The 20,889-nt window shown below is 45.1% G+C and overlaps 2 protein-coding genes across 19 annotated transcripts in view; one reads left to right on the top strand and one right to left on the bottom strand.

Annotated features, from left to right (window-relative positions):
* Window positions 1–6,816, bottom strand: part of STRBP (spermatid perinuclear RNA binding protein) — a 56,320-nt gene extending 49,504 nt beyond the window's left edge. For 11 of the 12 annotated variants that reach the window (XR_007778954.1, XM_050980861.1, XM_050980862.1 and 8 more), the window contains exon 1: window positions 6,271–6,421. The gene's annotated coding sequence lies outside the window, so the exon portion shown is untranslated. Of the gene's footprint in view, window positions 1–6,270; window positions 6,422–6,693 lie in introns of those variants that run through there. The other variant, XM_050980855.1, reaches the window with a different exon arrangement.
* The window catches only part of CRB2 (crumbs cell polarity complex component 2), a 62,404-nt gene continuing 42,031 nt past the window's right edge, over window positions 517–20,889 (top strand). Inside the window, exons 1-3 of one of the 7 annotated variants that reach the window (XM_050980841.1) lie at window positions 517–5,982; window positions 7,316–7,485; window positions 14,406–14,469. The gene's annotated coding sequence lies outside the window, so the exon portion shown is untranslated. The other 6 variants (XM_050980838.1, XM_050980837.1, XM_050980839.1 and 3 more) reach the window with 6 other exon arrangements.

The following is a 20,889-nucleotide window of genomic DNA, read 5'->3' as shown; positions in this document are numbered from 1 at the left end:
TTCCATATGCAAAGAGCTGCCCCTTTCAGCACAGCTGTTATCAAAAATAGGAATAAATTACTAATCTATCTCCTTGTCTTCATACTGGAAAATGCCTGTCTTCAGCCAGCCCCAGCATCAGTCACACCTGTCAGAACATCATAGCTTCCTCAGCTGGGAAAACCAGCCACACAGGTTGGGCCACTGCCACCACGGCCAGGGAACGAGCACCACAGAAATGGCTGCTATGTGCACTCAGCTTCCAGACTGATCAAACCTTAGCACACGGTAGCACTTCCACATCACTGCTGTGATTTGTTTTATGGTTAACAGAAACACCTCCAGCCCAGTCCCAGAGACCTTCCCTACACAAGGTGCCACCATTGCACCCTTGATGATCATGCTCCTACTCTGTCAGAAACACAGCACCAGCTGACTGCCATGGGGCAGCTAACTCAAATGCTTTTTATTTTCTTTGTTGATACAAGTTGCAATTTGTTTGTTGAATGGATCTATTCATACTCTCCTGACATGTAGTCTCCATGTCATGTGTTTGGTCCAACTGGTCAGTGTCTTGCTAAGCAGGCTGTAAAAAGACCTTGTCAGTCAAACACCTTTACTCAGGTATATACCAGCTGGCAATTTTAAAACATCACCTATTTCAACAATGGCAACTAAAATCAGTGGAGTGCAGCTTGTTTCCTTGCTGAATTTTGTACAGTTTCTTTAGTGAGCAAGATACCACGTTTATGATTTTATGTTAGTTCATGTTATGAAGAAAGATACCATGTTTATGGAGAGGGTTAAATTGGGACCCATGCTTTGGCTGCTACATCCTTTAAGGGAAAAAAAAAAAAAAAGCAGCCCTGCAACAAATGAGAAAAACTTTATGCCTCCTTCAAGATCAACCATGACTTACCCAATCCTGTTATGCGACCCATCCCCTGCAAAATATAGACTAAAAAAGATGCATTAATTTCACAACATCAGTGGAACGATGGTCATCAATTTTTTGGCAAAATCTTGCTGGAAGGAATTAGCTGCTGTGTGCCCAAAAACCCCTGCTACAGCCTTAGACCTCCTCAGCCTCGGGGGGAGAGTTTTGCCAAAGCTCATTTCTGGAAGCACAAAGCAGCTGCACAGAGGTTGTGGGGCTGGGCTTCCCACACACCCGAGGGCTGTGCTGGCCTTTCCACAAGGCAGAGCCTGCCAGCTGAGAGCTGGGATTAGGGAATATTTGGTTTAGGGTCATCATCAGCTGAGCCCAATAGCTCCAGAGGAACATTCCCCCATGGAACATCCCGTGTCTCAGGAACACTAAAGACTCTTGAGGGCCCAACACTTTAAGACGCTGTGCCAACACTCCAATCTGCTGTGTTGCAAGTAAAACAAGAAATGTGTTCAAAGTGTCTTCCCCCACAAGAATCAGAAGAAAAAGAGAAAAGTACAAGGCCCTAAACTCAGCCTGCCCTTTTCTGCTCCTGCCAGGGGGCAATTTCTATGAGGCAACACCTGTTTCTCACCACTGAGTTCATTTACTGCCAAGGCAAATGCCAAGGTCTGCTTTAAAATCTAAATGAATTCTGGTTCATAAGATTTCTTCAAGTTTGTGACATCTCACAGCTACCCATAAGTAAGAGCGTTTTTCCCAACCAGATACTCAAACATAAAATTTTTTAATAAAGACAATTTAAACTAAATGCACAAAAAGAACAAGAAGCAGCAAAATTTAATTTACTGGCATAGCCATACACACCCCAATTTTATTTTCTTTTTAGGCATACAATTAAGGGTAATTTAATTCCCCTGTGTAGGCATTACATGAAAGAGAAACATTATTGTAAGAAGAGCTCAGTACTGTTGGTACACAAACCTTACGACAGATAAATTAGACCTTAGAAAAACAGCATATAATTTACATTTTGTTATGTCAATCACCAGGAGCATCTTAGGGCTCTGAAATAGCACACCAAACCACAACATAAGGGAACTAATGTAAATCATCTCTTGTGGCAGGATCACTCAAGTTTCCACAATCCAAAAGATCCCTAAAATGGATTTCATAAGATTATTCCTCTTCAACATCCACTTACACCTTTAAGTTACCAAGAGATTCTGACAATATTTTACTACAGAAGAGTTACAAAGTTTTGCATAGTTATAGAAAAAATCAACAACATAAGACCACAATGGGGTTTAATTAATCCCTGGTCTTTATTACTGGAGAAGCCAATGGGCAGATGTGCAGGTGGCCCAGAGAAACAGCAGCCTGGCTCAGCTGCACGCAAAATCCAGCCTTGGGTTAGTCCCACAGTTCTTGGGTTCAGCAGCAGAGGAGGGACAGAACAGCCTAGGGCCATGCTTTACATACCTTCACAAACAGAACAAATGACATACCCTGATTTTGTTCTGGGGCTTCCCCTGCAGCCAGCACCTCGTCCACATTCTGACAGCACACAGGAAATTAGCAGAAAGGTCAGGATGTGCATTGCACAGCAGAGCTAGGAGCACAACACAACAGAACAACGTGGGGTGGGCTCCAAGAATTCTGTCTCCTCCTATTCCATGATGACTAGAGTAAGAGGACCAGAAACATAAGGTAATTTAGCTACTAAATAAAGTCTAAAAATCCAGAGTGCAAGATGTTTACTCGCTTATATCAGTCATAAGAATTGCTCTGCAAGATTTTTGTTAAGGGACATGAATTGAGGTTTTCAAAGAAGCTAAATAGGAACACTGTCCCTCTGTGAGCTGACACTGACACGAACTGTGGCACTGTTTTCTGTCATCAGTGTTCAGTGAAAAACTTGCACATCAGAAGGAAAAACTGCACAAGTGCCAAGAACTGCAGAAGTACAACTGGAAAAAATACTGTCTTTGGCCTTGTAGCTTATATCAATTATTGCTTTTAACAAAAGATACCAGCAATGCCTTTCAGGTAAGGCTTCTCCTTCCATAAATATCAAGTTCAAAGTTTCTGTTTGTCAAATCACACCACAATTACAACAAACATAGTCAAACTATGGTTTGTACAAAAGGGTTTGTATTCTTCTGTTCTTTAAATCTCTTAACAGTTTTTTCATATTGCTTTAAACAGGAATTTTCCTTTTGATTTCCTCACTGCAGCATATTCAGCAGCAAAGCAATCTTCACTTGCCAATACTGCTGGGCTACAGCAAATCCAGGACAGCACACCAGCCAAGTGCTCCTCATGTGGCCGTTCAGAAAAGTCCTCGCTCTCCCCAGCCCAGTAGAAAGTAAGGCACAGACCCCAAAACGCCGAAGTTGCTGTTGGCATGGTGAGAGACACCATAAAGCTGAACTCACCGAGAGCTGGAGGTGAGCCCAGAGAGGTGCAGATTGACCCTCTGCATCCTCACCTCCCCAGCACCTCCCTCCCACCTGCCCCGAGCATCCCCTCACCCAGCCCAGTCTGTAAATAGAGAAACTGCCACTGTTCTGCTCTTTCCATAGTGATCTTTGGACACATTGGCCACCTCCAGGTGTATGTACCTCACCCCAGGCCAGCACAGAGTTCCATGCTTTAACAGACACTTCACCAAGCATGTTCACGGTGGCTTTTCACACACTCAGAAGCTTGTTAACCAGCCAGAGCCTTTCCCACTCCCCCTTTCCAGCCATGGGTATGCTCTTCAAAGAGCTCTATTTACATGCCAAGCTACAAAGCAACGTGGAAAAACTGCAGCTTTCATGATTCTACAGTGAGGTTTTTCACAACATGAAGCAGCTTCTTAGACTACTTTTTTTTTTTTACTTTTTTTTTTATTTCCAAACAAGATTTCACAGTTAAAAAAAAAAAAATCTCAGTCCACCCACAGGCTTTTGAGGAACATTAACAGAGGGGCTTCAGAAGAAGAGAGCTTGGCGACCTTAAGCATTGCATTCTGAATGAACATCCATGGGAAAACTGCGTACAAGGCAGAAACAAGAGTCACCAAAACCCACATATCCACCACAGTTTAAACTACTTCTCCCATGTTTAGCTCTGTCAGAGCTTGCCTTATGCCATCTTCTGTTGTACCTTTCCAACTGCTTACTGTCTTCTCATTTACTTCTGAGCCTTTGTTTTGGAACCAGCTGTGTCTGAAATTCCTTCTTGGACAAGCCACAAAGCTGGATTTGGTCACTTCCTCACAACATTGACACCAGTTACGCCTGGGGCTCCCCCAGCCCCCAACACACAGGTATTTCTATGTGGAATCTTTCTCCAGTTCCCCAAGAAATCAAGTCCTAGATTTCCACCTCATATTTAGCCTGTCAAGCACACGGAGCTAGAACTGGCACTTTATCAGCATCTTCTTTGTGCAGAGATGAAAAATGCTGCCAATAGTTCAGCAGAAACGAGTCTGGATGATCAGCCCGTGCAAAGAAAGCTCTTTATAAAACCAGGACTAACCAAACTCACAAGATTAAAGATTCTCTTTGAACCACACATGCCAGAGCAGCACTGGGCACCATCAATGATGAGATTCCAAGGAACAGGACACTGAAAACATTCAACCCTCACTGTTAGCAATCCTACCCTCTCTTCTCCACATCTCCCCCTGCATTCTACACAACATGAAGCAAAGGAAAATGGTTGGAAAGCTCCAGACAGAAGAAAATTATACACACCAAGAACTTCCAGAGACAAGTCTAACTTCCTAACAATGACCAGGAATTTAGTAGAAGCTACAGCCAGCTGCAGTCTGCTGACACAGATTTCTCCTTCCTCTCAACACTGGCAGGAAATAACTACAACCCAGCTTGCACACCTTCCATGGAAGAGGTGGGCTCGTTCAATTCTTGGAAAATGCTTTTGCTCCTCAGAGAGAGAACAACGACTTTGAGCAAACACAGGAGTACAGCACTGCAACCTCTCCAGAGACACTCCCAGGCCTTCCTTGCTTCCCATTCCGAAAGTTTTGTTCTAAGGCCTCCCCTCCAAGTAGCCAGCACCGCTCCATACTCCTTCCTTCCTTCCTCTCTGCCACCACAGCTGCAAAAATGGTTATCACATCTTTAAAAATCAAAGAAGACTAGACCAAGTTTGCAAACAGTCCTTTCTTCTCCATTCTTTTTAAAGATGTTAAAGTATTCTGCATGAATGGAGGAAATTATTTTAATTTTCTGTCTTTACCCTAGAAGGCCAGGCTTCAAGTGTTTGCTAGAACACAAGTATTTTAATTGAAGTTAAATAGCCCAGCTATTTTAATTAACTTACAGTTTCATAAACATTTTTTGGAGCTGGAGATCTGAAATATGTGATATTCTGCACAATAATGCCCATTTAAATCTTTCTTTGCTTTAACCACATTTAGCCTGCGTTTTCACGACAAAGTACAATAGGACTTTTAAAAACTGTTAACAAACTAGAGGACACGGATACAGAAAATAATTAATTGCAATGTATCTAGGACCCCCCCACATTATAAATTTTCTCTTCTGCTATACCCTGTACAGGAGCTGCTTGGAATGCTCACTCTCTTCTTTCTGTAAATCACAAGGCAGTATTTTCAGAGCCGAATAATGAGACATTTAGCCAGAAAATGCCTATTTCCACTTTGACTCAAAACTCAAGTTTTGCTCAGTGGCAGGCATGTGACTCCCTGGTTATCCCTTCCACGCTCTCACTTCCAGAAGGGATAGCGGGTTAATGATTACAAAATCCAGTGCAAAGCAAATACAGAATGAAAGAGGAGGAAAAACCCAAACAAACCGTGGACCACAACACTGAGGAGTGTGCTCGGAGCCAGGAGCCTGCCCGGGGCTCGGAGGGACTCGGCTGCCCCGCGGGACCGGGGCGGAGGGCGCTGCACCGACCGCGCCGGAGCGAACTTGGGGCCGAGCCCGAGCCCCGGCGGGAGCCGCCCAGCCCGCACCTGGCCGGGACCGCCCGGGGACACCGCGCGCAGCGGCCCGGCTGCGCCCGGCCCCGCCGCCACCTGCGCGCCCCGCGGACAGGTAACGCGCCTCGCCGACAGGTGCGCGCCCCGCGAGCAGGTAACGCGCCCCGCGGCCGGCGGAGGGGCGGCCGCCCGCGCACGGCGTCGCCGAGCCCCGCACCCCTCCCCGCCGCCCCCGCCCGCGGCCCCGAGGGGCACGGAGCCCCCCCCCCCGCCCCACCGCGCCCCTCCGCGCGCGCAGCAGCGCCCCCCACCCCGCGCCGCCCCCCGCGCCGTGTCCTGCCCTTGCCTCCTGCCCGCAATGCCCGGTGCAGTGGGAGGAGCGGTGCCCCGGGGACGGGCCGCCCGCTGCCCCGACCCCTCCCCGCCGCCCGCCCAGCCTCACCCCGCTCGGCGCCGGCCCCGGCGCTGCCCCGCGGCCCCGTCCCGGCTCCGCGGCCCCGTCCGGCTCCTCCGGCTCCGCAGCGCCGAGCGGGGCTGCGCACGTGACCGCGCCCCGCGCCCCCATAGGCTGCGGCTGCCGGGCAACGCGCGCCCGCCCCTTCCCTGCACCTGAGAGCGCCCTACGCCAACTGCGTACGGGGCGCCGCGCCGCCCTGCGCCAGCTCCGTAGCGCCGCGTACCCGGCCGTTTCCTGCAGGCCGGCGCAGCCTTACGGAATCGGCGTAGGGCGGCTCGGCCCTCCCTGCTCCCCACCTGCGGCCGCTGCTCCCCGCGCAGCCCTCGCGGTCCCGCCCGCCGCCTGGGGACCGGCGCTGCCGCTCGGAGCGCTCCGTGGCCGCGCGGTGCGGGAGCGGTTGAGCCGCACCTGGAAACGCCGCTTGCGTAGAGCCCCTCCGGGAGGTCGGTGTATGTTACGGACTCTCCGTAATGTCGTCAGAGCGGGCGCCGCACCTGAGGGCTCCCGCCGCGCTAACGGCGTAGGCGCGAGCGTGCCGGGCGCAGAGTGCGCAGCGCTGAGGGCACGGGCTGGGCAGGTGTGTGAGGGCAGGGCCGGCCCTGCCCCGACCGCGCTCGGGGCTCCGAGGCGGGTACCGATAATGCGGCAGCACCGGCGCTACAGCGACCCCGGCCCCGGCCGCGTGCGGTAATAGCACCGGCAGCCCCGGCCACGCCGGCTGAGGGGGGCGCCGGGCGGGCCCGGGGGCACCGCTGAGGGGAGGGGGCCGGGGCAGGGGTGCGGCAGGGCCTCGGCCCCTTACGCAGCGCCCGATCTTTCAGGGTTTAATATCCCGCTGCCAAATCCAAAGCAGTGCAGAAAGAGCAGGTTCCCAAACTGAGTTGAGGAATAGGGTTTACATGTTAGGGGTTGAGCTCCTTGTGGAATCCTCGGTGACTGAGGACAAACGAAGGCGCTTTCGCGTTGTGTTTGGGCAGGTTGGGCTGCACGAGCAGTGTGGTGGTCAATGATTTCCATCTTTCTCTTCTAGAGATCAAGACAAGTAGGTTTAAGTTAGTTTTCAGCCCCCTGCAATAGTTCTTCCCAATCCCAGAGAGGTGACTGTTCCAGAGCACATGGGCACTGCAGTGGAGGTGGAGAGAGCTCCCAGAGCTGATGATCATCGCGCTCCAGACCAGCCCTGAAGAGCAGAACCTGTAGGTATGAGGGGAGAGAGAGTTGAGTCTGATGGATTTTCTTTCTTCTTTATATGTGTGTTACATAGAACAGTTACAGAACTTAAAAATCCTTCAGCGTTCCGTGTGCTTCAACACTCAAATGGCCAATATAGTCGCTTGAGTGCTTCAGAATTTCTTCCAGATTTTCTAGGTTAAGTGCCTTTCTGAACTCAGCTTCTAGCATACATGTGCATGGCAATCATATTTGATATCACTTTTTATACATTTCAGAACTGATTTTATACAGGCTGTGAAGATAAAAGACTGGGGAGCTCTGTTCCAAAATAATCAGTGCACAACGTGCTGTGCTGAAGCAGCCCCCGAGGGAACTTTGGCCAAAGATTGTAGGATGAGGAGATTTGTGGTGCTAAAGTGAAACAGTAACTTTCATTCAAAAGAGTGATTTCAGCATTAGAGTGGAAGTGGGAAGCACGTGTGCATTAATAACTTTATGTGCAGGGAGAGGTCCACCTTGTTCCAATTAGACTTAACGTTTTGTGTACTCCTTTGCAAGCCTGTGGCTGAAATGTCACCCTGCTTCTGAACAGTCAGACGTTGCTCTGCCTTTGTAACAGACTTTTATCTTGTTATGTTCGAGAATTGAAAGGAGAAACAAATATGAAGAATCTCAGTTACTGCTTTCATGTCTTGGATGGAGAGATTTCAAAGTGATGAATGAATTTCGCCAAATCTCCTGTGTGACCTTAAAATATTAGTGTGGGCCTTGAAAAGTAGCAGAAAATAATAGCTGGAAATCAAGGACTGGTCCAAGGACTTAACATAAGAACAGTTCTATTTGAAATTGATTGCATCAAATAGAGACACAGCATAAATACAGTGTGGAGAAAGGCTGCTGGGTGGATGGTGGGATGGGAAGGGGCAGCTGTGAAATGAGTGGCTGTGCAGTGCGGCTGGAAATGTAGTGAGGAGGGAAAAATCTGCAAGAGATGCCACCTCATGTAGTGAAGTTATTGCAGAGGTACGAGAAAGATGTTTTCAGCCATGGTCTGAGTGAAATCTTGAATTTTTCTGTTGAGTTCTCCCTTGGGCTAATGATTTGCCAAGAGCAAAAACACAGAGGAAAGGGGATTGATGGATTAATTTAGAATACAGGGGATTGGAAGAGCTTTGGCGCTGCAGTACAAGGATATACATTTAACAAGGAAAAGAACATCTGAGGCTTGGAAAAAAGTTAACATCTGTCTTTAGGCTTCATGGAATGAAAAGGAAGAAAGTTGAATTCATAGCTCTGAGTATAGTCAATAAAAGATGGGGATTGAATTGTACCAAAAGCAACATGGAATTAAGAGTTACCTTGGTGAAAGTTAAAGTAATTAACAATAATTGTGCTCTTTCTTGGGACAAAATACTGGCATAGAAAGAATTATTTTTTAAAATATGTAACTACAGTGGAAATAATGTGTTTTTCATACAGGTTTTTCCACAGAAATAGTTAAGACATTGTCATGTGTGCTGGAATGTCACCTGCACCCTCAGACAAATGAGGGGCCCTTTGTAAGACATTGCTGGTTGGTGCCAGAGTGAAGGTTGGAGAGGGGCAGGCACTGGCCTGTGCAGCAGGGATGGACTCTGGGGATGCAGTTCTGCCCCAAAGGCTGCACCTAGCACTTAGTGGCCATTAGCTACAGGACAGGGGAAACCCCTAAGTGAGCAAGGATGAAATGCAGCCTGTCAGATTTCAAGTGTTTGGTATTGTTTACAGACAAACAGGAATGCTCCTGTAGTGCCCGAGGGAAGATGGATTTCTTTCTTGTTATAACTCAGAAATCTCTGTTTGAGACTTACCATTGTCCAGTGACCCAGTTCTTTATGGGTTTCAAATTCTGCCTTTAGACATTTACTAAAGTTAATGGGATTTGTGCAAAGATAGCTGAGGACAGAATTTGAATTGCAAAAAATAACTTTGTGTGCACGTCTTTTAAAAATCTTCATAGGAAAAGCTGTCTTTACGTGGGAAATTGGTCTCATAAGATTGATATAGCAAAGAGTTTTATTTTGAAAAATCCTTACTAGATCAGTATTAATTTTTATTTTAAAGTGTATCTCAGGCATGGAAGGGAGAGAATCAAGCAGGTAAGTATCCAGTGAAGAGGATACTTTAAAACTGAGAATTTATGCTGCAAAACAAAAGATTATATGATTTATGCTGGCAGTCGTTTGTGTACCTGACTCTTCACCAAGTTTTACACAGTGCTTGCTAGTATCTGTTGCAACCCTGAATGATTCTCTGACTTTGAGCGAGAACAAAGGAGATAAAATGGTACTGGAGGAAAATTAGACACCGGGAGAGGAGGAATCACACCACAAAATGTTGCTCAGGGCTCCTCAAGTCCCAGAGCAGGCTCTGCAGGGTAACATTTTAGAGATCTTTTAAGCAATAGGGATGAGGATCAGCTTGAAGAGCAAGCAAAACTGGAACTAAGGAAATGGGAAATACTTTCAGGTTATGACTAATGCAATTATTAGAGTGGCTACTGAAGGCGCTGTGGTGGATTTAGCCTCAAATAAGAACAGAAGTTATGCCATGTTTGATTGATTCTAGGTTGGGTTACGAAGTAGAAGTGCAATTAGTGAGTCATCTGTTACTTTATATCAATTATTAAAACCATCAAAGGTCTAGGTTAAAAAAAAAAAGAGTGCATGTCTCTATATGTGCTGCTCTAGTTGTTAATTTTCTGATTTCACTTTCTTGTTTGAGGTGTCTCAGCTCTGTGGAGTTGTGGTACAGAGTGTTCCTTAAACCAGCACGTGAATCGCTCTTGAGTGAAGCAGCGCTGCCCTGCCAGCCCCTGTGGTGTGCCCTGTCACATCATCCACACTCACCTGCTTTGGCCAGAGCCAGCCCCAAGGCAGTGTCTGTGGTCACCTGCAGGCCAGCAGCTTCCTGAAACATTTGTAAACACTAGTGCTTTAATCTTATTTTTATAGGTGCTGTTTAGGACAGAGGGCAGTGCAGCTCAGCATTCCTGACAGCTCAGTTGTTGTGTAGACTGTGCTCTGGCTGTGTTCTCACCCCACTGCGTTCTTATCTGGCAACTGCTGAATGTGTAAAACTTTTCTTCTGGTGGCCACGATAAAACTCATAGCAGTAAACACAGCTTTGAGGGATAGTACCAGGCTCCACGGGACAATTGATCTGACCCAACAGAGCATTCCTCATGAAATAAGAAGGCCTGGAAGCAAATGATATTACCAGCCTTCAGTGGGCATTTAATTACAGTTTCTAATTAAGGTGATGCCCTAAACAGTCATGTGAATTCTCCTGATCTGTAACATGGTGTAACGTGACATATCAACATGGGGTGTTGGTACTTCCTCTGCACTCCAACATTTTGGTGTGAGTGTAGGTGCCTGTTATGCCCATGGGAATGGAGGCTGCAGCTGGTTGCAGGGCATCTCTGCTGTGTGGGCTGTGAGGGAAAAGGGGCAGAAAGAATGTTCTTGGGTTCTGTTGTCACTGAGCCTGTGGCATTGGCAGTATTGTATGCAACAAGTTGCACACTGCAATTTAAGGGGTGAAGTTGCAAAGACTGAGCACTGGTCTGTAGCTCTCCTCTCTAGACATGCCTGGACCATGTGAACAGACATCCAGAGCAGGACTGAACTTCACAGAGCTTCACAGTTTTCAGCCTTGATACTCTGTAATACACATTTAAGATGTGTTTCTGTGATCACTGAGCCCTCACAATGATTGTGGTTGATGTGGTTTGTACTTCTGTGCTACTGGGCATGTAGACATGCTGAACCAATCTGGAAATTAGCTGGCTTTTCTATTTGTAGGTAGGACATGATATGTGTTTATCTCATATCAATATGAGATAAGTATTTTCATTTATATCAGTGGCAAGTAGATAAATATTTGGGGATATATGTACGTCCTTTCTAGATAAACAGAGATACATTTCTAAGGATTGTTGTTTTAGGGAAGAGTGTGATTGAATCAGATAAGGGATGACAGGAGTTTGGTGCAGGTCCTTAGACAGATATATTAGGGTGGGTATTTTGCTTTTCCTTTGAAGTTTAAGATTGAAAACCTGCCATTGTTCCAAAGCAGAAACAACTTGGGTGGCCTTTTTATCACTAATAGTCAGAGCAACTAGGCAGGACTGAATCCACTGAAAAGAGGCTCTGTCATACAAGAGGTTTCCCAGGTCAAGATTAAAAGCAAAACAGCTCTCATCACATGAGCCTTTGTACTGCACTCATATTTTCTAAATGCTGTTGGCTTATCTTTAATGTTTATGCTGCTATCAAAAATAAACCCAGCTTCTGTCTCCCCGGGTGTTGTATTCAACATCAACAGTGAATAGGCTTTTTCATTCCTAAATGCTAATTTCCTTTCTGTTTTCAATCTGTTTCTGGTACAAAAATTTTTTGTTTTCACTGGGTTTGGTTTCTTCCCTCTTTAGTTTTTTAGCTTCATGTTGTCTCCTTCCTGTATCTGTTTCTGTCTTGGTAATCACTATTTTTTTGGTGGAAGCAGTAGCTGAGTGTCTATCAATGACCCTGAAGCCTAGAACTTGAATCAGAGTTTGTTTGAGTGCAGCTGACAGCACAGTCATAATAATTTAAAGAAAAAAAAAAAAGCTTTCCCAAGATTAATTTTTCATCAGCAGACTGTGAGGTACTCTTAGGAATAATTGTAATTGTCTCACTTTGAACTGTGGTCAGGAATATGGCCTAAAAATCTTGCTATAATGAGAATTTTGGTTCTAATGAAGTAGTGTTATAACTTCATCAAAAATGTTGTGATACTAGAGCCAGAATTCAACGGCATTTGGAAACTGCTCCCAGGCTATACCCTTGGGATAAAGCACTGACCTTGCTGAAGCTGCTGTGGGTGTTTCCTGAAGGCACCAGGCACCTGAACCCAACACAGGACATGGCTCAGAGCAGATTGTCAGCCTCATGGTGGTTCATCTCCAAGTGGCTGAGGCTCCAGAGCAAACAGAGAAGGTCCAGCATGCTGAAGCCTGCACATAACAAATGGGTGTTGACCAGCACCAAGGACTCTTTGCAGCCTGCTTTGTCTCCTCTCTGATGTTGTGCAGTCCCCTCACACTGCACAAACTAGAAGTAACCTTTCCATATTTGAGACTCTTCACTCTGTGTACCCATGAAGCTGCTGCTGTGCTGACTGGTTTTGTCACATAATGTGATAAATGGAAAACAGATCTGCAACAGATACAAGTCATATTCCAGACTTTAGGCATGTACCTCAAAATTTCATCAACTTTGATATGCCAAATGTTGTCTAAATGTGGATATTCAGTAGCTGGAGATGTCAGGGAGCTGTGACTAGCAAATGAGCTGTGTGTCTGCTGAAACACTGAGAAAGATTTGGATGCCTGTGTCGTAGGAGGTATGGAGACTGCAATGCTGACTATCAGTTTTGAAGTGTATCACATTTCTCTCAAAGGGAAAATTGAGCCCAGGCTGTAAAGAGGGTGGACAGCCCAAATGTTTGGACAAATAGTTATCCTTGTGATGAGCATTTACAGTAAAGGATCTCCCAGGGTTTTCTCACTCCAGTGCAAGTCCAAAATGGTCAGATTAGGCATTTGAACAGAAATGTACCTGAGACTATATTTTTGGGGAGAGTATATTTTACATATACTTTCCCCTGATGATCTGAGCTTGCTTGCATTAAAAGTGAGAAGTTGAGCACTGTTGGTGTATCTTGTATTCCGGTTGTTCTTTTTATTTTAATTAAATTGCCAAATAATTTTAATATGGGCAGGTAGTGCTATCCTATTTGGCCTTCCTGTTCCAGATGCTGTGCTGCAGTTCTGCCTCATGCTCTGGTGTTCAGCCTTTCTATCAGTTAACTCAAATAAATGTAAGAATTCTATTACATCCACAGCACTATAACTATAGTCCACAGCACTATAACTTTTTATTTATCCTGCTTGTTCTTTGATGACCTAAATTATTTCAGCTGTTCTAATTACTTATTTAAGAACTATTGATCTCTCAGGGTTTTTTGTGGGAGGTCTTAAGGAATAGTGTGTCTCATAAGCAGCATTATAGTTGCCTGCAAATTAAGGCAAGCAGACAAACTGTAGTAATGCTGTAGTAACCAGCTTATTTTATGTGGCTTATTTTAGGCTAAGTTTTATGTGAAATATTTATGTACTTATTTAAATGCTAAAGAGCTGGGGCTCCTGCAGTCCTGAGAACACAGCTGTATGTCAGGCAGCAGTTTGGCCTTACTGGAAAGCCCCCCAATTGTGTTCTGAAGGCATTCAGCAGCTGGGGCCCTTTGCTGGAAACCTGGAAGCTCAGGCGCTGGGGCTTTTAGCCTTCTCTGTCACTGTGGTTTGTAGAGTGTAGCACTAAAATCTCTAATTTCTGCTGTGCTTTAGGTCATCCTGGCTGTGAAATGGGAGATAGTGGGGATTTCCTGAGGGTTTCGAGAGCTTGCTTCATAATTTGTGTTTGAAGCCAGCACGATGTGTTTGTTGTAGATATCGTTTAGTGTAACAAGGTTTTGTTATGCGCAAAATTAAAGTATTTTTAAATTATAGGGAAAGCCGATGTGAAAGCCAAAGGAAAAAAGAGATTCTGCCGTTTCCTTTCAGTTTTGCTGCATTGTGCATCTTGCAGTTAGTCCCAACCTGTGTTAGCACTCCCGCTGGATAACGATCTGCCCTCCTCCCAAGGGACAGCCCAACGCAAGCAAAGCTGCTCCTCTCCTCTGTGCTCACTAATTGATCTCTGGCTTGGCCACTTCCAGCAAGGTCACAGAACTGGCAGCTACAAAAACAGTGTTCTGGGGAAAATTTAAAGGGGAAGAGTAGAAGTACCTAGGATGGGATTCTATTTTTTTTTTTTTTTTTAATTCATAAACAATTTATTGGATCTTCTGTTTTGTGTCTGCAGAAGTCTGAAACTTGGAAAGGACCAAGAGCAGAAGATTGTCCATTGTGACTAGTTCCTGCAATTTGTGAGTGAGCCCTATCCTGCAAATTGCTCTTTTCTCCCTTTGTAATTCCACTTCCATTTTTATTACAACACAGCATGAATATTCCTATTCAGATCCTGTAAAGGTGAAATGATTCCTAAGCAAGTATAGTGTGATCTTCTCCAATTTTTTTTTTGCAGAAGGTTTGTCATGCTGGCCTTGAAAGGCATTCATGTGTTTGGGTTTTGTTTTCTTTTTGCAAAAGTGCTTGCAATCATTTATGCTGCTTTCTCAGAGCTGACTCTTGATTAGTTCAGGTGCCTTTACCATTAGAAAGGTCATGGAAATTTGGAGTTAAAAAACCTGGACAAGCACCAGCCCCAAGCTGTCAGTATGGCAGTGCCGTGTCACTCATTGAGCACCGTGCCAGTCCCTGTCATTGTCACGGCAGGGCCTTTCTGGGGCTATCAGTGCTGGGGCTGTGCTGGCAGGGACTGGGAGAGCTCCCACAGCCCTGCCCAGCCCACTGCATGCCTGGCTGAAAGCTGGGTGCCATGCTGCAGGGAGCAAGCCCAGGGAGAACTGCAAATGAAAACATGCATTAGCACGGCTTCTTTACTTGAAAAGCAGAAGACTGTGCAGGGTTTGAATAAAGGAAATGGGCCAAACTCTGTGAAGGCAAGGCTGGAACACAGGGCAGAGTGAAGCTGTGCTGCATTATTAGGGGACTCTTGAATGGTGTGGCAGAGAGGGGGAAAGGGGCTTCGTTGACCTGGTGTCATCTAAAAATACATAGAATGGGCTATACAGAGTCATAGCTAGTGTAGCATCTTTAAAGGATAAAATATGCAGCTTCCTCTGAAGTGGGAGGATGGCAGGGTCTCACAAAGCAGGCGTTCAGAAGCACCTTGTGTGGAGTACTGTTCATTCATGTGATCCAAATCACAGTGAGTAGCATACACTGTCTTTGTAGTTGCTCTCAATAAGCTGGTAATTGAATTATCAGCTGAATATTGAAAGATTAGACAACATGTCTGGGAGAGGGGTGTAGAAGCAAGCCTAACTTGATTATTGCATCAAATCAATTTTCCCTTCATTGTGAGTTGAAGCAAATAGTTGATGGTTCAGAACTCCTTATGCTCCTTCTGTTACAAAGAACTCTGCCAGTGTTTGGTGTTTTAACTCTTGTGTGAGACATGATACTGCAGAGAGGAAGCAGAAAAAAATTAAATTGTGTTAAATTGCCATAAGCCCCTGAGCCAATGAACTGGTTTGATGCTGTTTGTTCCACTAGAACTCGAAGCAATTAATTGAATAAATGTTTGTTTGAGTCTTTAATTTGTCTATAAATATGTATAGTAACTAATGAGGAGAAAATCTCAAGAAATCATCTTGAGAGTCACCTTGAGCAGAGGATAAGCATTCCTGGTGCATTCCCGGGAAGCAGCGCTGTGGTGACGGTACCCAACCTCTGCCACCGCGTGGCAGCTGCAGCTCAGTGCCGGGCCAGGCTGGATGCAGAGCTGCGCTGCTCCTGCTCAAGGGAAGGTCATTGTGCCTCAGGGAAAGACAAAAGCACAAATATTCCTTCTGCAAAATCACACCTGGAGTTTCAGAAGTTCTCCCTGCACAAACCAAATGTCAGCCTGTGTGTGGGGCTGTATCTGAAGTTGATACAGTGTCTGTTTTCTGCACGAAACTTGCTTCAGGGAGCAGGGCTTAGTGTTTTGCCCCGTGTGAGGCACAATCTAAGGAGGAGGTGGAGAGATGTTCTTTATTGATGTCTGGCTATAGAAATGCATAAGGACTGACCAACCTGTAAAACTGTCTCAGAGGAGAGAGTTTTTGTACTCATGCATGATTTGTGTATGTGTACATTTATTATAGATCCACTATGAGTAGCAATGGCAGAACTTGGCATAATGGTTAGTGTTGACTAATGATATAATGATTAAAGTTGACTTTTGTTTCCAAGGGACCTTACAGCCAGATTATATGGCATTTCAAGAGGCGATTAATGTCTGTGCCTCACAAAAATGGTGAAGGTGTAAATATTGACTTAGAGTAGCAAAACCAGTTATTAGAGTCAACAGAATGGCAAAACTGCAGATTAGACAAATGCCTTACATTGTTACGAAGCACTGACTGAGGTGAAAGGCATGATCTGTATTTAAACACTTGACATTAAGTAAGTTAAGTTTTATAGCTTTAAAGTACCTATGGATTACATTATTCTTGAAGAGTACTTGGGTTAAATAAGAGCACAGCAGGATCTAGGGGAAGTAATTGCTCTCCAGCAATGGAAATGTGCTCCTCTGAGGGGGCAGCAAGGATTGCTGAGCAGGATGAGACAGCTCCTTGTCGTGAGAATGGGTGTGCAAAATGTCTGGGAATGGCAGGCTTCCATTAGACTGGAGAGAGCCTGGTGCAGAGCAAAGTCTTGTCTTAGCCTGGGAGGAAGTGCCAGTGCACAGTGCTGCTTCCTTCCACCAGAATTCCTGAGTACCCTCTACTCCATACATAATTCAGAGGCAATGCATAATTAAAGGACTATAAAGCCACACTTACTTTCATGTATTTAAATTCCTTGATGAGCCATAGATGGGTTTTGCCTGGTCTGTGCTTTTGCTTTGCCTGTTTCTGTAGTTTGTTGAAACAGTGAGGACCACAGCCCAGTGAGTCAGCAGCTCCTGAGAACCACTTCCAAAATACTAATCAGTGCTAACTGTCAGGATTAGTATTCTGTTAGAAATAAAAGTATAACTACATAACAAAGAATAATTAATTTGCAGTATCATAGATTCGCTTCCTCTGTTAGCAACATCTTTGTAAAGCGCAGCCTTTTCAAAGTAAAAAACCCTGACTTTTGAAGGGTACAGCTCTAACAGCAGCAGCAAAAAAGCTCTGCCTTGAGTGGCCTAGGCTATGATCCTTCCTAGGAATAGTGTCTATGTGGCAGCTGAGTGTGTACAGCATCTGTTTGCTCATACAGGTCTGCAATAAAGACTGGCTTACACAAAAGGGAAAACATCAATCGTTCATCTTGAACTTTCTCCCTGTTCCTTTCTGTTCTAGATTCCTTCTCTTTAGATCAGTAGTTTGTGACTGGATCACATGACGGTATTTCCAGTACTTCCAGTGCTGTAATTGCTCTGTGTGGAAAGCATTGCCGAGGTGCCCTGGGCCTTTGCATTTCAAACATTGGATGTGTAACATTTTATATATTTAATCACCATCAAGTAGAGTGTTTGGATCCAAGCTATTTAGAGCAACTCTCTGTACTATTGCAACCCACTCAGGGCCCTGAGGGAGACCTATGAACAGAGAGAAGACTCAGATTCATTTGAGTAACTCAGTATTGCCAAATACTTTGGTTTGCTACAGCTGCTGGAGAAGTATTGGGAAGATCTAATCAGAGAACATGGTGCTAGAAAAGATCTGTTTAAAGATTCAGGAGATTCAGAAAAATGCTCCTGCTTTCTCCTCTGAGTGCCAGAACTGTGAAGAAAACTTATGTTAAGTATGAGGTAGAAGTCAATATCTGAAACATTCTTCAAAAACAGAATTGAAGGCTTACATCCTTTTAAGCTCATGGCAGGAAGAGCCTCTTCTTTGCTTGAACAAGTTACTGTTTACAGCAATTTTTTCTTTGCTTGAATGAGTTACTGTTTACAGCAATTTTAATAAAGTATCTCCTGGCAAAAAGACTAAGTTGTAACATCTCCAAATCTTTTGAAGATGAAACAGTGTCCTTCAAAATCCACACTGCTCAGTTAAACCTTGGTAGCATGTGTTGTGACGGGGATACCTAGTCTTTGATAGACCGTATTAAGCCTTTTCTATTTTATCTTGATAACATTTAGTTCCTTCCACTTTTGGGATATTTCTCTTCTGTACTTTCCCTTTTTATTCTCCCCTAAAACAACCCAAAGCATTATTCTGTCACTCGGCACCTCTCAGGAGCTTTACTACTCAGAATTTGCATGAATGCTCCTGCAAGCAGTTTAATTCCAGTGCTGCTTCTAACCCCAAGCCATGGGTCTGCTGTAGCCCTCACTCTGCCCAGTGCCAGGACCTGCCCTGCTCCATGGTGTGGATCCCCAGCCCGTCCTTGGGGGATGTCAGACCCTCTGAGGTTAAGAACCTGTGCTTATCCCAGCCTGTAGTAATTGAGGCATTTTTCTGACAGGTCACTACAAACAGGATTTCACAGCACGAGGATCTCAAACAGAGGGGCTCTTACTTCATTCTATGACACCTCCATCTGTAACCTCCTGACCCTGTGGAAATGCAATCCCAACAGCAGCCCTGGTCAGATACTCATGAGAGGGAGGCTGTGTGCCATGAGTGAAGATTTGTGGTGAGGGCCAGGCATGTCTGTTTTGTTTAGCACAGTGTAGTCTGCTTCCTTCTCTTCAACACTTTGTCTGCAAAACATGGTGTGTTTTTCTTGTTGTAATTGGTTTTGTGCCTTATTAACTGTTAGTCTCTGTGCCAACATACATAATGACTGGGCTCTGTTGTGGCTTGGTTTTCAGGATATGAGTTAATTTTCTTTCCCACCCGACGGTGGCGTAGTGGGCCACAGTGGGGAGGGGTCATTCAGGCTGAGTCAATAGATCTTTGTGCATGGGTTGATGCTCAGCTGCAATGCTGCACTGCCAGTCCATCCCATAGGCTGCTCCTGAAGCAGGACCTTCTGCAGAGGCACTGCCTCAAGAAAGGACGTGCTGTGGTTCCAATCTGTGCTACCTTGGAAGGAGCACATTGCTCTTGCTATTGAGCAGTGTAATTCAGAGCATTCTCTGAAAAGTGAAGTGGCCAGAGCAGACACAATAACAGCTCCATCAAATATTGATAAAGTAGGATTATTAATTAGAATAGGGGTGTAGGATTAAAATGTCCCTTGAGTTGCATTCCCCATTTGATGTGAGAGAGTGGTTTTGTGGTCAGAGAGTGGGAAGCTCAGGATCACTGGAATCTTTTCGCATCTCTTCAATGTGTTTGCTTAATGTCCTTAGTGGTTCAGGGGATATATAATACTATTGACCAGAGCTGCTAGAATTCTGATATGCTCCTATGGTGGCACTGCTGGGAGTGAACTTTACGAGGATATATCTGTTAGTGTATTTTGGTCTGGTTTGTAGCTCATAAAAAAGAAAATCCCCTCTGACCAAGCTGGTGATTTGCAGTCCTGTTGTCCTGGAGCCTTGTCCTCCCTCAAAGAGCTGCATGTCTTTGTGAGAGGGTGAAAACACTGGATCAGTTCCATGGAGCATATGATACTGGACCTCAGGTGCAGTGAAGGATAACATTTTGCTTCTGACAGTGTGTGTAGTGCTGAACTAAATAGATATCAAAGCAAAGAGAATGAATTAAATTTCCCAGTTACACAGCCCTGGTGCAAAAAGGAGCTTTCAATGTCTCCCACTTGAAAAAGACACTACAGGTTAGCTACGAGATTTCCTTTTAGAACTAAGCCCTGATCTGCATCACTAATAACAGCTGTGGTCATTAAAATGGAAAGAAATTCCCTTTTAATTTCTTTTGAGCAGTATCTGCATTCTCTGTGTCACTGGTGTTAGCTTTTCTTTTCCCACAGTTATGGTCCATCAGGACAGTGCAGTAAGGATTTATTTTCCTTTTAAGGTTCTTCCTGGTTTTACTGTTCTACCTAGAAGAAGTGGTTTAGACCTGTAACAATTATACAAGTTCTGTAAATTCATTCTTCCATTCCTGCACGAATTTTGTGTTCTTGGGTCCCTCAGAATGTGTCTGTGCAGCAGCAGTTTAACATCCCTGTGTGCCTCAAGGCTCTTTTAGCTGATTGATAGAACTCTTCAATCTGAAGCATCTTCCCTTTTTTTTTCCCCCTCTTCCCCTTCTGAGTGTTTCCCTGCTCTCTCTAGAGCCACTAGGTGCTCTGACTATGCACTTCAGGAGATCAATATGCCTTTGGCATTCACAGGCATTATTATTCTGAGACTGTACGACTGCTCTGTATTCATCCTATTAACATCTGCTCAAAATTCCCAACATCCCAGCACAGCTAACAGAGAGTGACCGTGTTGTCCTTGGTCAGGCTCTGTGCAATGGATGTTGACACCTGGCTTATTGTTGGACAGATTCCACTTCCCCTTTCACTTTGTTTTGACCTCATTTCACCCCTAGAAGCTCTGTTTCAGCTGGAGATGGATGAATGAACTGGGAAGCATTGTGTCCACTGCTGCTGTGGCAATTCCTCTGTGTTACTGCCCAAATAAGTTATTTAGTTCCTACATTGTAGGGGCCAGTTCTGACCTAGCAGCAAGATTCCAGCAGCCCTTGAGGATGTGCCTGTAATGGAAGCACCATCTCTGCAAAGCAATAGAAAAAGACAAGAGTCTGCTGGGCAGATTCAACAAATCACTAACTTTGTGGCTGATGTAACAGAGAATTATGAGCTTTAAAGTCATGGAAAGA

The sequence above is a fragment of the Serinus canaria genome, chromosome 17, assembly GCF_022539315.1.
Source record: "Serinus canaria isolate serCan28SL12 chromosome 17, serCan2020, whole genome shotgun sequence".
NCBI lineage: Eukaryota > Metazoa > Chordata > Aves > Passeriformes > Fringillidae > Serinus > Serinus canaria.
The sequence above is the reverse complement of the archived record's forward strand: the minus strand, read 5'-3'. Positions and strand labels throughout refer to the sequence as shown.